Below are 15,608 nucleotides of genomic sequence, written 5' to 3' on the forward strand. Positions count from 1 at the left end.
GCTCTCCAATCAATGCCATTCACTGTCAATCAATTCTTTTATACTCTATTCAGTGGCTGGGTTATTGGCATAGTATATAAAATAGACAAAGAGACAAAAGTATATGACAACAACAGCAGTCAGTTCTCAGTATCTACTCATTCAGTAACAAAGTCTTTCTTATTGTGTCAAGTCATTTATTTGAGATCCAGAGTTAATACCCACAGGCTGTCAAAAAACAAAAAACAAAAAAAAAAACCTGAAGCAGAGTGAATAAGATCTAGGAACAGAGAGGCAGCTGATGACACAGGTCGACAAATAAGCACACTGATGCAATCTCAACTGAGCAAACAATATCAAATCAAGATAATCTTTTAGTCTTTTTTAAAACGCAGACCTCGGGCATGCACATAGCTGAGCCAGCTGCATATTCTCACTGACAGATGTGCAAGAGCAGGGGTCTGCGATATTGGAAAAAATATCATGATTTCACGATTCACAATTTTATTACGATTCTCACTTAGCATACAGCAAAACTAATTTGCCTATTTAAAACATTTTGCCTTACAAGGTAACAACAAATATAAAAGAAAAAAGAATGACAGATCATTTAGGCATTTTATCTTTTTAACTTTGTTATTAAAAATAAGAACAAAAAAGCAAATTACAAATAATAGGACAAAAACAATATAATATACAAATGAAATAAACATTGCTTTAATTTTTTCCAGCTACAATATTTAACAGTTGCATTCAAATACGAAATTGAATAAACAACCGTAAAAATAAAACACTACATAGACTTCACTGTATAAATAATATATTGATTCTTATTAAAGCTACTGAAGTTTTTCAGTGATAAGCAATGAGAGATTTATTTTGATTAACATTAATGACAAGCGACAGCATGTATATTAGGCCACATTATAAGACAAGAAAAATAACTTGTTTTTTGACAGGCTTTTAATGTGCGTGCGCTAATAAAATGTTTAACTGGCAGGCTTTACAAAGCATGCAAATAATATTTTTTTGTTATTTTGAAGAACTGCAATGTCACGTGAACGTAAACGTGATGTAAATGTACGTCGCATTACAGTATGTTGGGACGGGGGTGCCTCACCACAACTGCAACTGACAGAATGTGCACTGTAGCACGATACTACAATATTTCTTCAAAAGCAGATTGTGGAGACATTTTAATTGTTCACAATCTAAAATCGCGATATTGCACATCCCTATGCTAGAGGATGACATCTAAGACCTGGAGAGCATGGAGAGGTCTGGCCCATAACCTGCTATGGAAGTGTGCATGTGCGTTCAGACACATAAAAACTCCTCTTGGCTCTGGGGTCAATTACATTTAAATTTGATCAGCTCAAGAGGTGCACTGAGCACACAATTCAAACACACGCACACTAAGTAGATTCAAAGAAAAGCCTAGTTTGGCTAAGTGAAATGTGACTTTCTGAGCCCTCCGAGTAAGCGTTAAGTGTTTCTGCAGATCAGTCACAGTGAGGTTTGGATGGCTGCTCTGCAGGACTGGCAGCAAACAGCTGAGTGAGTTTCACTCACTGTAGTGGAATTAAGACTGTTACCATGCCGACAAGCTGCTCGGAAGTGAGAGATGAGGACCATTTTGATAAGGGTTTTAATGAATAATGATACATTTGATAAAAAATGAGTGCTATACACGGTTCACACAATTACTTTTTTAAATATTTTTTTTGTGAGATTTTTTTTTTTTTGTGTCATTGTACAAAAATACAACGAAATTATTAACTGTATATGTTAATATAACAAAACATAATTTTGTTGTATTTTTGTACAATGACAATAAAAAATAATCTCTAAAAATAAAAAACAAAACTTTTATCTGCATCAGATTTGTATAATAACAGGAACAATCAGTTTAAAGTCTGGGGTGAAACAATGAAAAAACAAAAAAACAAAAAAGAAGAAAAAAGTTTCACACAAAAAATAAGTTCTCATTTGCAACAATACCTGGAAATATAATAATTTAACTATGAAATCTTAAAATCTACAAATTTTACTAAAAAAGTTATAGCATTTTCAAACCATTTGAACTTTTAAGACTATCACAAATAGCTGATAACTTTACCATGTGATAGATTTTATAAGCAGAAATCCAACAACAATGTCCAATATGTCACAGAATATTAAAGTTCTCATCATACAGGGTCATCCATGTTGAACCATAGGAAACCATCCCATTCACAAAATAAAATGAATAAATTAATTAACAAACATAGAAACAAATTGAGGCCAATTATCCACAGCTAGTGGTCTTTAAAACATGAATTCCAAAAAAGAAGTAAATTCAGGATTATTTTAGTGATCAGGTCAAAGAACAAGCAACGAAAACAACACTTACTCCTCTCAGCTGTTAAATCAGTCAGTGTGTTAGTTGATTTGTCCTTGGTGGAAGTGTGTGAATCTCAGCGTGTGTTCAGACACCTGTAATGAGGACAGAGAGGACATGCGGTGAGGATTTGATAGATGACTCCCGCGCACTTTTGCAGTCAATATTTGCTCTCTCTCTTTTGTGAGGTGTGTCTGTCTCAAACGGTCCACTTTTCTCTCCTAGACTATGATCTAAACACCATTGAATCGTTTTGTGTGTGCTGATGTATATGTATTGACAAACCATGGAGAGATAAGAACACACCCCTTAACCAATCAGAGACCATCCACTTATACTCATACACAGATAGGAGAGAGGTCCAGGAAAAAAAGCAAAAAAAAAAAAGCCTTTCAACGACTATAATGGGAGATTTGAATAATTCCAATCTATTTGGGATTCAAGCACACGTTGCTATCTGTGTTTAAACTTAATTAAGCCTTGCCAATTTAAACATTCAAGCACAAGAAGCCACGAAAAAGAACTCATGCACGCTGTGAGAAGATTTGGGTGTGCACTCATCTGAAGCGCGCACACAGGCATTGAGTTCTGCATGTGTTTTTAATGATAATCATAAAACTAAAGACAAGAAAATCACTCACTGCTCTTGACTGAATAGCTTTTGTAATTGTAATAATGATTACTCTTTATTTTTGTTATTTTAATATATGAATGTTATTTTACATTTGATTACTTCAAAAATAAAATGACCTGAAAACTAGTGTTAGATTCCAGAAAAACCTGAAAAGCATTGTTTATTTTATTTGTATCTTTGCTCCATTGAATTTATTATTGCTGTTGCTTATAGTTAGATTTTTTTCTTCCTTATTTTTCTTTATTTTTCTTTGACAGTAGTCCTCTTTTCTCTGAACATTGCAGATAACAAACCTTACCGAAACAGTGACCCTGAAACCATGATAAAAACCGAACCATGAGTAATTTGAACTGTTACACCCCTAGTCTTCACATAGGTACAGCAGTTTCTGCTTGGAACCAAAAATCATAATATAGGAGTTAGATTTATTAAGCAAAAACTGTTGTTGTTAGATGACTAGTCAACCATCCTGACCCATAGACACACACATTAACACAGGAAGTGCTAAGTGACACGCTCGTCTCTCACATAAAATGGACACAAAATTAAATTTATACATAAACCTTATGAACAGAAATACAATTATGAAAGAATGATTTACAGTCAGATCTGGCCACCGAAAACAAGTAGACCTCATGGTGATCTCCACAACAACCAGCATGCATCTGCTGTCAATGAGTGCATTTCAGCTGGAGCTTTATTCTTTGGCTGGTAATGCACGACAGGAGGCTGAGAGAGAAAACAAGGACACGTGGAGAGAGTGATACTGTGAAAAAGTGTGTGTGCGTGCAAATAGAGAGAGAGAGAGAGAGAGAGAGAGAGAGAGAGAGAGAGAGAGAGAGAGAGAGAGAGAGAGAGAGAGAGAGAGAAGGAGGGCAGTCAGAAGACAACAGAGGAAGTACACAGGAAGAAGCCTTTGTTCTTGCCGATGCAGACTGAGAGTTTAATGTTTAATGGATCTCAGAAAGACAGAAGATCTCTCAGAGGACCACCAGAGGGAACCTTAACTAGGATGTCAACTAATAACACGCCTTCACACAGGAGTAGAGATGGGTCACACTAGCCACGTTTCCACTGTTGGGCGAAAAAAGCAGGTGTGCTAGAGCATGCCAGAGCCAATCGCATTTCCACTGTCACTTCCGGGGATTGAAGGGGCCTCATTGGGGCCAACAGCCAGGATTTTTGGCCCGCCAAATACCTTGGTCCAAAGCGGGCCAGCTCGGGCTTGAGGAGTGGTTACGATCAAAGGCGGAGTTTAACTGAGTCAGGAGACGGCAGCGCATTAAAGACTTTTAAATTCATTTTAGCTCAAAACTCACTTTCAGACAGCAGTGAGTGTTTGAATACCTTCTGTTTGTGATCTGATGTGGATTCTGATTACCGTATAAGGCAGAAATATTTAAATGTGATGCAAAAGACTATGCGTGCTAACCATAGTAGCCTAAACGACCGCTTGAAGAAATCAGACAAATCATATAGGCTATCACAATCGTGTATTTATTTTATTTGTCAGTACGTCTCGTCTCGTCTCTTTATAACGGACTGTCTAATATCCATATTTAGCTCTGCATATGTTATAAAATAAAGCAAGTATGGTTTTTTGGGAGCTTCCTCTGTTTCTCTGACTGAAAATATAACTGTATTGGGACTGTCACTGGAGAGAGTGCTAAAGCTTCTTAGGTCATATTTTTTGTGGAAAATTTGTAATTTAAATTTCGGAAAAATTTAAATTCTTAATGGTTATTTTTCTGATAAAACTTTCATTGGTGAAATGATGGGTTTGTGTGACGTTGTTCCAGAGAGGCATGTTACGGGCGGGTTTTAGTGAAGTTAAGCAAAGCAACTGGCCCGACGGTGGAAACGCAGCGTGGTTTTGGGCTTGGTTCAACAGGTCCGAGGCTATTAGCACAGCCCGGCCCGTTGAAATGCGTCTAATGTCTAATGTGTCTACATCTGCACTGTAGAAGTTAAAAATAGTCTGACTTCTAAAATGTGCTTCAAAAACCCATCATTCTGTGACATTGAATTTAGCTGTTGTATGTAAACTTTCACCCTAATAAACAAGTCAGAGCACAGGCAAACCTTAAACCAGACCAGATTAGTTGGCTAGCCATTCAGATAATCCAACAAAATAGTTGATTTGAATAGAATATGTAGTTCTGCGCATTTCCAACATGGACTATTAACAATCGGATGTTAAACAAGAGGGATGTCATTGACCCAACCACAAAAACAAGAACATTTAAATCAAACAATTACAAATATGACATGTATAGTTAAACAGCACTCAACTCGTCTCTCCTTCTCTCTCTCACACACACACACACACAAAACAACCTCTGCACAGTGTCAAGGTCCCAGTGAGAGCCATGTTCCACTCTCCACTGACTAATTCAATATTGATAAAGAAACTAAACAAAGCATGACTATCAGCGCTGTAGGATTCCCAGTACCAACAGTGAACAATCTCTCAACTCTACCCTCCCTCTACATGACTCTTCTCCACATTTATTTCACTGTTTCCTCCACATTCCGTGGCTTTCTCCAGTTATATTAAACCGACTTAAGACTATTCTCAGATTATCATACTACCACACAACATAATTTTTTTATGTATATTACAGTATGAAGAGGGAATTTCACAAAACGACAAAAGAAAATAAATAAAATGACAGTCTGCATAAAGAAAATCTACATTTATCACCATTAATTATTTTAGGACCATAATTTCAAGTATTGTGAAATTTTTCAGACAACTCATGATATGTTCTCCCTTACCTCTAATTAATACACTCATTGCTTTTTCCACTGTACTACAGCTTTTATACACACACAAAAAAAAATTCAAATGATTTCTTAATTTTGTTTATTTTTTTTATTAGTGTGAAGGCAGTAAATAAATACAACCAGGATAATATGTTTTAAAACTAATAATACATTTTTCGTCCATTCCAGTAATAAAAACGTACATTACAATAACGGAATTGCCCCATTCTATTTCTGATGTACTTCAAGTACATCAGATGTACATGATCAAGTACATCACATTTCTGATGTACTTCAGGGGCAGTCATGGCCTAATGGTCAGAAAGTTGAACTGGTGACAAGGTGCCAAAGGTTGCTGGTTCGATTCCAGTACCGGCAGGAAATGACTTAAGCAAGGCACCTAGCCCCCAATCACTCCCCAGGCGCCAAACAGGCTGCCCGCTGTTCCGGGTGTGTGTATCACTATCCACTACTCACTACTCTGCTCCTAATGTGTGTGCACTAACTTGGATGGGTTAAATGCAGAGGTCAAATTCCAAGTATGGATTACCATTAGGGATGCAAATTATCGATTAATTCATTAATCATTAATTGATTGACCTTATCGATCGATTAACGATTAACTGATAAGCGGCTATTTTCCTGAGAATGTAAATTTCTCACGGTATCAATAGTGTCTTTAACATAAAAAGCAAAATATTGCTTATAGGCTACTGAATAAAAATGCATGTTATATTGCTCAATTGATGTTTTATTGTAACAGTTGGGATACGATACAGATAATGGCATTTATGTAGTTTAACAAAATAAATTATCTACAGAAAATTAAAATACATAAAAAATAATTGTGCACTGGCTCACCTGTTGCATGTGAAACATTAAGCAACATAAAACAAATTTTAAATAAAAATCTACATGGGTAGGCTTAGCCTACAATATTAAGCCTACATATAATAATCTATCTGGTAAACTACTTGAATGAAAAACTTGAAACTTTTGCAGCAGCAGCACTGATAATCCCCCTTGGTCTGAGAAACAGTAAGATTACTAGACCTGGAAACTTCAAATAACTGCACACAACTTAAATCATCCCCGAGGAAGGTGACAGTAAAATTAGAGGGCGTCACTCGTTTACACTGTCAGTGAAATGTGACCAAATTCCGATTTTTTGCTCACATGTGACAAAGATCCAATGTGTTATGACAGTGTAAACAGGAAAAAAAAACGCATGCATTCGGATATATCGAGATCGGTTACAGACCTCATTCATATGTGGAAATAAATCGGATATGTGCCAATGCAACTGTCATGTAAACAGGCAGATCGGATTTTCTGAGGCATTAGGCAACGTCTCCGCAATTTAATGACGAGAGAAACCCACGCGCTTCTGCAAAGGGACGGATGACCCGACGAAACGTTGTGTCGTCGTAGGAGAGGAATGTGGACAAACGTTGACACAACATATTGTTGTACACAACAAAATTTCGGACCCACTGCTCCTCGTTAAAGCCAATATTTAAAGCCAGTATGCTCCCACCAGTCCTGAGATCTCTCTCACACACAATAACTGAAGCATATGCGCAATGGTGGCACTTTTCGTCCTCCTTCGCCTCAAATTTGAAATGCTCCCATCCCACACTCCACTCCACTCCATTTTGCCGCCTCAGGTTTGTGTCGGTCTCTCGCCGCCCGCGAGAATCTCGTGTCACGTGTCACGTTCGCAATGTTCAATTAGCCGACAATTAATTTAATTTAATCGAGTAAATTCTTGTCGACAATTAATCGATAATCGATTAACCGTTTACATCCCTAGTTACCATACTTGACCATCATGTGTCACTTTCACTTTTCACTTAAGTACATCGCACTTCTTCTGATACGAAGGACAAATGGATTCACAACGGTCACTTTGTCGCATCCAGTATAGATACAGTGTTAGTGTTTAAGACATTTTAACCAGAAATTGAATTGAAAATGCCATGTTTTTCCTTTTAACAACTGGACACAAATATAGGCTACTGAATAAAACAATATTTTATTATATTGGTGTCATTGTAAAATACTGTTTGACAAAAAAAAACGATCATATTTAATCTGTGCAGTATTCAGCACACTAGCATTTCATTCTGAACAATCCGATTCATCCCTCTACACATCCTTTGCCCTAACCCACCCCTACACAAACTCCTCTCATCTCAGTGTGACAGAACAGTCTATAGTTCATGCAGGGTGCTAATTGATTGGCTTAAATCCCTTAGCTTGTAGACAGTGTACTGATTGGCTGAGTGTTTGACAGCAATGGAGACACTTATGTCAGCCTGTAACAGCTCTGCATCATCAGGCAGGAACAGGACAAACTCCATCTACCCCCTCATTATGCAGTTTTCCACTGACTGCCAGTTTGCACATGCAAAAGCAAACAAAAGCCCACAGAGATCCAAAATGACCTTTCAAAGAAACCCAGCACTCATTTCTCCATCACTGCACCATCAAACCAGCAGCAGCGGTGTGTGTGTGACAGTGGTTGGGATGGGATGCGTAACAGCATATGGATGGCTGTGACTCATCGCTCCGGCAGGGAATCGTGAGAGAGCGGTGCGACGTCGACAACGGTCAATATGCAAAGGAAGATTAGAAAATGATCATATTGAAGAATGTGCAAGGCTGTGCTCCTGTAGCAACACTCATAATCATGGGCATGTTTCACAAATAAAAGATGAGTGTAGGGAGGAGCGATGTAATAAATGAAATGCGCTTTTAAGATGCTGAAATCCCAGTGACATTTCATTAGCCAAAGAGCAGCTTTAAATTTGTGAGCTGCACGAGTGAGAATGGCACCGAGCCAGGGGCGTAGCATAACATGACTGCCAATCTGGTGACAGTGAATGACTTAATTATACCTGAAACCAATCCACGAGAATGAGAAATGTAGAAGAGAGCAAGAGTTATCACAAATCTTATCACAAATCAGCTCTGTGTCAGGGTGAAGGGAGAGACAATAAAGCCCACTCAGAAAACACTTTAAATTCATCAGTGTGATGTGTGAAAGTGAAAAATTATTTGTTTGAATCCTATAATAAAAAGGCTGATTGAAAGGCATCACTACGGCACAGATATAGCTGATGGAGCTCTCCCTGAACAACCACTCAACCTATCTCAAAAGACATTTCCTAATCTCAGCTACGCAGAGAAGATAAAGCAGAGGGGCGAACCTGTTGTCATATAGTCTCCTTATAATGACAAATACTGTCACTCTCTTCAGCATTGGACACAGCTTTTCTGCCTCCAAGGCATTCAACAGCACATAAGTCAAAATGTAGATTCATCCATCCATTATCCAAACCGCTTGTCCTATGTAGACTTGATGGCAAAATGTAGATGCGATATAAAAAAAACATTAACAATAATATTTAAATTAAATAAGAAAAACACCATTAAATAAAAAAATTTTTTAATATACACTATCGTTCAAAGTTTGAAAAAGATCAAAAGAGACGGTAAAGACATTGACATTGTTACAAAAGATTTCCTACAATTTCCTACAGTATAAATGCTGTTCTTTTGAACTTACTTTTCAAAGAATCCTGGAAAAAATTTATCACAGTTTCCACAAAAACATTAAGCAGCACAGCTGTTTTCAACATTGATAAAAAGAAATGTTTCTTGTGCAGCAAATCAGCATATTAGAATGAATTAAGGAGTACTGATGCTGAAAATTCAGTTTTGCCATTATAGGAAACAATTAATAATAAATATATTAAAAATAAAAATAAATAAAAATAGAAAATAGTTATTCTTCACAATATTACTGTTTTTGCTGTATTTTTATCAAATAAATGCAGCCTTAATTGATGAGACTCCTTTCAAAAAAATGTAAAAACTTACCCCCAAACTTTGAATGGTAGTTAATTTAAAACATTGGTAAATCTTTTAAATAGAGCACTACATTCTAAATGGCTGATGAAAGCATTGGCAAAAATATTTCATAAATGAGCATGCAAGAGGCAGAGTCTGCGGGCACAGATTCCATGTGGGACTGTACCTGCTCCTCTGCTCACTCCTATGCTCTCATGTGCTGTCATGTTGTCTCAGTTGTAGAGCTTGATGTTCGATAAAACACAGAAGGATCCCTGCTCATAAAATTAACATTTAGTCCCTATGGAACATCCAAACATTTTCATTGCAAATGTTTTGAGTTTTACTGTTGGAGGCAAGGAGCTGTTTTTTAGTGTATGTCAAGGAGAAAACAACCTCAGCCTTCACCAAAGCTGTTTGTTTCCAACTGCCAGGAATTTAAATCTGCAAATAGATTTTGTAGGTCTCAATAAATTCTGAAAAGTATCAAGAAAAAAAAAAACTTTCTCAGAGGCAGAGATGTTTGGAGCTTATCAGAGATTTCAGATGAGATATGCAAGTAGGTTCTGGACAATTTAGCTAAAATTATTTGGATTGAGAGACACTTCCTAAAAATAAAGTACAAATTAGGTGCAAATTTCTTAAGTCCGGAGAGTTCAGCCAAAATTCTGTCATCATGTATTCTTCCTCAAGTTGTTCCTGTGTGTCTGCCTTTCTTCAGTTGAGATATTGTACATAATGTTCAAGCTGCACTTTTTCATATAAAAAGCATAATACATAGATGGGCACATAAAAATAAGCTCCAAAATATCATTCATACATGCGTTTATTCAAACTTGGTGCCTTACGATAACTCACACATTGGGAAATAGATCAAAGTTCCAGGCTTCAATGAGCACATGAGATTTTATGAGAAAATAATCACTCCTGTTACATTAAATGCAAGAAAGCAAATCATAGGGGGTTCAAATTACATGCATTAATGAGCGAATTTTTCTTTTTGGATAAATTATCCTTTTACAGTTTGTGGATTTCACAACTACTTAAACAACTAGGTTTTCATGAAGGCTCTTCATAAATACCTTGCTCAAGGGCACTGCAGTACAATCATGGGTCATAAAGCAGCTGGACCCTCGTGTAGGTGGGGAGACAGTGAAACAAGGAATGAGTAGCTGCGTTTCCATTACCCTTCAAATTGCGCAAATTGAAATTGTGAATTGAAAATACACCCAATAGAAACACGTCAATTCGCAAAAACTGCCATTTATCGTAAAAAAGTTTTTACGCTCGCATGAGGTGGTTTTTCAGGCAATTCGAAAAATAAATATTTCGCAAAACTGCAATGGAAACAGTTTTTGCGCATTTACAGGTCACCTGACGTAGATGACGTGGTAGGTTTGGACAGAATACGAGACAGAGTTCTTTATTAAATTCATAAAAGACAAAAGAATTACAGGAATTCATGGATTCTACCTCAAAGAAATACCACAATCAAGACCTCAAAGCAGATATGAGGGAGAAACACCCAGAAACACCAGCCGCTCCAAATATAAGGAGTCTTTCCTTTACCATTAATGCTTGGATAACACATTACATAACACATTCGATTAATAATAATGGCCAGTGCAGTGGCTGGGATATACATAAACCTATACCAACATCCGTCGCCATGATTTTTGGAATGACTTATCACGAGAGGAAGAAATTACGTTTTAGTCGCATTACATTACATTGACATTTAGAAGAAAAATGTATATAAATAATCGCACAAGTTTTGCGCAAATCTGTAATGGAAACGCGCCTAGTATCAATGTTGTGTGTCAGGAAAACATCTTTCTGCAGGAAGCAGTAAAATGTACCGTTACGATTTTAAAAGATTGAGTAAGAAATCAGATCGATATATATATATATATATATATATATATATATATAGCTCTGAAAAGTGTTTTTTCCAATCAGAGGTCAAAGGAAGCATAATTTCCTCAGCTATTCAAGCCAATTACATTCACAATGTTTTATAGTAAAGTAAAGTAAGTAAAAAATAAAAAGGCATGCTTATTTCTCACAGCTTTTTTTCAAACGCCCCATGGGAACCTCAAAGAACAGTTCTGAGTAATGACAAAGTTAACTAATCCGTGGAAATGAATCTAACTTCACAGCACTATTGTCATTTTTGTATCTGTGGTATAAATCAGAGACACTACTAAACACATTTCAGGAGAGGCTATAAAACTAGCCAACCAACATGAACTTTAGAAAAGTTACATTCATTCAAGTCTGTGCTTGACCACATCAACTATAATAATTAATAGACATTGGAGAACCATATCAAAGCTACTTCAAACTACAGAGAAAACAGAAGCACAAACCCAAGGGACTTATAAAGACAGAAATGTTCATCAACACCCATGACAATGGATGACCCTAGACCTTCTGACCGGCCCTCGTCTTTATCCACCTCATTTGACCTGCCCTATTATCCCAGAACATTCCATTAACTGCACTTCTCCCATTAGAGACCGTCAGAACCCGCTTAAAATCAATGCTTTGCTGAGGAGTCCAGCTGCACTCCAGATCCACTGGCATATTCCTGTGTGACTCACAGCGACTTAATGACTTTATTTCAGCGCTGCGCTCCCAATCACCCGACAGGTATTTTTAGAGTGGCTAGTGCTCGCACATTGTCTGTGACTTTGCTTTAATTTAAAGACAGGATATAAACAAAAAGGTCAGTTGAGGAACTGGAGATAACGATGCTCATTGAACCATGGAGGGAAAGGGAAGGGAGGAAAAATGGCAGAGAGAGAAGGCAGAACCCTGCTCTTTCTCTCTGAGACATGATACCAAAATGTTTGGCTATGCCATCCACAGCTCTTCCTAAACTCTCCATGGTAGATAGAAAGAGAGAGCGAGTACACGTCTCAGAGCAGCTGAGACGAATGGGCAGCTCAGTCAGCTATGCAGGTAGAAAGGATTTTTTCTGAATTTTTTTCCTGGGTCTCTTGGGATTGTGCAGAGCTATTGATCTGACTGGATCAGTTTGGTTATGGAGTGATGAAAGAACAAGGGTCGAAAAGTCCATTTAGCTATGATGGATGGTTCGTTTAAACCTATGAACAAAGAACAGCTATGTTAAGACATAAAACAATACTAAAAATGTAGAGAGCAAATGCATTTAGTGTCACCTTCGTCAAGGTTGGACACTGGAGAGAATGAATGGTGTTAATTCACAAAGAGGAGGGGGAAAACATATACATGATTTTCTTAAACTATACGCATTATAATATATGAAGGTCACATTAAAGCTATAAATTCTTTACCATGCATTCATCATTTATGTTTGCTACTATTCAAATGGCTTGTGTATAGATATTGTTGTTTACCATTTGACCATCCACTATGAAAAGACATTATAAAATGATTTTTAAAAACAATGGTACTCTAAACCAGGATTGGAATAAATAAACCATGACACAACAATTTAAAAGTTTGGGGTTGGAAAGAAGTCTCTTCTGCTCACAAAGGCTGTATTTACTTGATACAATAAATATAGTAAAATGGTGACATTGTGAAATATTATTACAATTTAAAATAACTGTTTTAAATTTTAATATACTTACTTTCAAATGTAATTTTTTCCTGTGATGGAAAAGCTGAATTTTCCACAGCCATTACTTGCGATACTTCAGAAAGCAATACAAACTTCAAACAGTATTGTGTGAAAATGAAAAAGCTTTAATCAAATTAGTATTGTCTCTATAGCTGTCACTTTCACCACAACCACAATTTTGTCTGTCAAAGTTAGACTACTTTGTTGCAAGGTGACAACAGTATCGGCGAACATGTTTGAAATATAACATGTTATGTGTGAAGAAAATAATGTGTTTAGTAAGATTTTTTAAAGAAAATTATTTTATTCAGTAAGGATGCATTAAATTGATCAAAAGTAACAACATATATTATAATGCTACAAAAGATTTATTTTTCAAATACATGCTGTTCTTTTAAACATTTTATTCAAAGAATCCTGAAAAAGTGTTTTTAACATTGTCACTGTAACACAATACTAGAGCAATGATGCTGAAAATTCAGCTTTGCCATCACAAAAATAAATATTTTAAAATATCAAAATATAAAACAGTTTCAAACTGTTTTTTATTTTAATTTTAATTTTTTATAAAATAAATTAGGCCTTGGTGAGCATAAGGCCCTGTTTATACCTGGTATTAAGATGCGTTTTGGTCGATCGGATCACAAGTGGACGATCACGTGTTAACGTGGTCTGAAACGTTTTGAGACCCATGTTTGGTTTGAAGATGAAAAATGTACCAATCACAATGTTCTCTCACCATTTTTGATTTCTAACAAGCACTGGCCGTGTTCGGCATGGTCTTGTGGTTATCAGAGCAGAAACGAAAGCTGCTGCTCTCTGTAGGTTTTTCAATTGTCTCCGGGCACATTCATATGTAAATTGCGCAAGCTAGATCTGAAAAAAAACCCAACAAAAAAAAAAACCATATTTACCCGCCCATAGACTCTCCCCTCAAAGAAATCAGGACAGAAGGGGCTGAAAGTGGACAAAAGAGGCGGATTAAAACACCAGGTGTAAATGGGTATGTGTCTCCCTAGTCTACTTGTTATCCGATCGATTAAGGGTACACACCATTGTCAAAACAATCCCCATTCACACAGATGCGTGAAAACGACTAAAAACCCTGTAATCTGCTGCCAGGCCATTAGATGGTGATGAAACATTATAGACTGAACACGTAATACGCATGTGCATGACATCATCGTCTTCAGAGATTAGCGTTTTTGTTGTTTACACAGACCGTTTTCAAAACTTTGCGTAACGCCATTGTCGTGTAAACGAACGCATTAAAAGTTTTATGTTTTTAGTTGAAAACGGTGTCGTGTAAACAGCCCTTAAAACGCATCATAATACCGGGTGTAAACAGGGACTAAGAGACTTCTTTCAGAAACATTAAATACATCTTACTGACCCCAAACTTTAGCAGTAGAGTATGCAGGCATGTGTTTGGCTAAGGACAAAAAAGCAGGAAAATATACTGAGACCGTCAAACCGCAAACCGCAAAATCTTTTTACCAAACCTATAATGCTAAATGTGCAACATCCAACTTTTTATGACACATGACAACAACTTATTTGAATTTAAAAAATAAAATATATATTTTTAAACTTTTTTACACCAAACTTAAACTGCTTAATGTGCAATATCCAACTTATGTCATGAGTATGACACATAACAACATAACAAAAAAAATGCAATATTGTGATATATTATTACAATTTAAAATAATTGGTTTTCCATTTATTAGCCTATACTTTAAATTATCATTTATTTCTGTGATGCAAAGCTGAATTTTCAGGATCATTACTCCAGTCCTTTAGAAATCACTCTAATATGATGATTCATTATCAAAGTTGGAAACAGTTCTGCTGCTTAATATTTTTTAATAACCTGTGATACTTTTAGGATACTTTAATGAATAAAAAGTAATAAAATTAAAATTAAAATAAAAAAGAAGAATTTTTTTTTTTTTTTAAATAGAAATCTTTTGTAACAACAATATACACGACTGGTCAGTAATTTGGGTTCAGTAATTTTTTTCTTTCTTTTTTTGAAATAAATCAATACTATTATTCAGCAAGGATGTGTTAAATTGATCAAAAGTGATAAAGAAGATTTATATTATTAGAAAATATTTTTTATTATTTTGAATAAATGCAGTTCTGTTTAACCTTTTATTCATCAAATATATTAGGCAGCAGAACTGTTTCCAACACTCATAATAAATCAGAATATTAGAATGATTTCTAAATGATCATGTGATAGACCGGATGTCACATGCTGAAGACTGGAGTAATGATCCTGAAAATTCAGCTTTGCATCACAGAAATAAATTATAATTTAAAGTATAATAAATTGAAAACCAATTATTTTAAATTGTAATAATATATCACAATATTAA

At 36.0% G+C, this 15,608-nt stretch overlaps 1 protein-coding gene across 4 annotated transcripts in view; it reads right to left on the reverse strand.

Moving 5' to 3' along the window:
- ndst2a (N-deacetylase/N-sulfotransferase (heparan glucosaminyl) 2a) overlaps positions 1-15,608 on the reverse strand; it is a 125,905-nt gene that overhangs the window by 34,654 nt on the left and 75,643 nt on the right. For 3 of the 4 annotated variants that reach the window (XM_079854722.1, XM_079854723.1, XM_079854724.1), the window contains exon 3: positions 2,372-2,454. The exons of the other annotated variant lie outside the window; for it this stretch is intronic. The gene's annotated coding sequence lies outside the window, so the exon portion shown is untranslated. The remainder of the gene's footprint in view (positions 1-2,371; positions 2,455-15,608) is intronic. 4 annotated transcript variants of the gene reach the window in all.

Source organism: Squalius cephalus, assembly GCF_949319135.1.
Source record: "Squalius cephalus genome assembly, chromosome: 21".
Lineage (NCBI taxonomy): Eukaryota > Metazoa > Chordata > Actinopteri > Cypriniformes > Leuciscidae > Squalius > Squalius cephalus.